Genomic DNA, 1212 nt, shown 5'->3' with positions numbered 1-1212 from the left:
TCTAAAATCTATAATAATAGTTTTTAATTCCTCAAACAGACTTTCCAGTCCTGTCCTTCACATAACATACACTTAAAAGTGGAACGATACCCTACTCATCCTTTACTTATTGAGGGATAATTAGGTTTTGATACGCTTCTACTTTGTTCAACGACCATCATCTATCCATATACCATACACCATCTACATACACAAAAAGAGGCAAAGGTCAAGCTCGCGTATACAAGACGCTATTCATAAGCGAAGCAAGGAGGCATTCAATTACTTTTTTCTTCCACTCCTCGAATATTCTATCAGAGGAGTTCTTATACTAGCATATCAGGGTTGTTTTGACTGTTGTCGTATTTCTTTAATATTGGACTTAGCCTTGCATGAGATTAAGGTCAAGTAGAGAAAAAACGATTAACATAATCTATCATGAATGTCAACACACAAACCTATCTAGTATACCACACACTACACCTGAAATAATGGCTGAAGAAAGAGAGTCTCCTCTCTCTGACTTTTACAAAGCCTTGAACGATAGCCTAAAATCTTGTATCGTTCTTGCAGACCCAGTGGGGGATTTTCGAATCCCCCCAAATATATTTAATTTGTTACCAGTTTTTCATGAGTTAGACCATGAAAAACCTTATCAGCATATGCATAGGATTAAACAAGTTTTTACCACATTCTATCATCCAACGGTAGGTGAGGAACAAATTAAACTGAGGGTGTTTCCTTTCACCCTAGCCAACAAGGCGATGTCTTGGTTAACTGCCCAAGCGCCTAATTCTCTTGACTCATGGGCTAAACTTGTTCAACTATTTATGGAACATTTTTACCCACCACTGAAGGCAGATGAAATGCTTTCCAAGATTCATTTTTTTCGACAGAATCCTCATGAATCCTTTTTAGAGGCTTGGAATCGTTTCACTGACTTTCTTATAGAGTGTCCACATCATAACCTCACGAAAGACACGTTAGTTCGTGCCTTTTTCAAGAGACTTTTACATCACCATAAAGAGGTCCTAGATATAATGAATGGGGGCAGTTTCCTCAGTAAAGGAGCTTTAGAGGCTTATAAGTTTTTAGAAGATCAAACAAAGCATAATAATAACTGGGGGGGGGGGGGGGTAGTGACGATATCCCCCGCTCCGCTAGTTCTTCTTCAACAGTTAAGGCTGCCAGTATGTTTGAGATTAAACCCGATCCTGAGCTTAAAACTTTAAT

General features: G+C 38.5%; 1 non-coding gene across 1 annotated transcript; it reads right to left on the bottom strand.

The window, feature by feature from the left end:
* Nucleotides 1-845: 845 nt before the first annotated feature.
* LOC147515993 (small nucleolar RNA R71) lies at nucleotides 846-949 on the bottom strand. Its single transcript, XR_015214633.1, has one exon. It is a non-coding gene; the product is annotated as a small nucleolar RNA R71 (small nucleolar RNA).
* Between the last annotated feature and the right edge of the window lie 263 nt (nucleotides 950-1212).

This window comes from Coptis chinensis, chromosome 2, assembly GCF_015680905.1.
Source record: "Coptis chinensis isolate HL-2020 chromosome 2, ASM1568090v1, whole genome shotgun sequence".
In the NCBI taxonomy this organism is placed as follows: Eukaryota; Viridiplantae; Streptophyta; class Magnoliopsida; order Ranunculales; family Ranunculaceae; genus Coptis; species Coptis chinensis.
The sequence above is the reverse complement of the archived record's forward strand: the minus strand, read 5'-3'. Positions and strand labels throughout refer to the sequence as shown.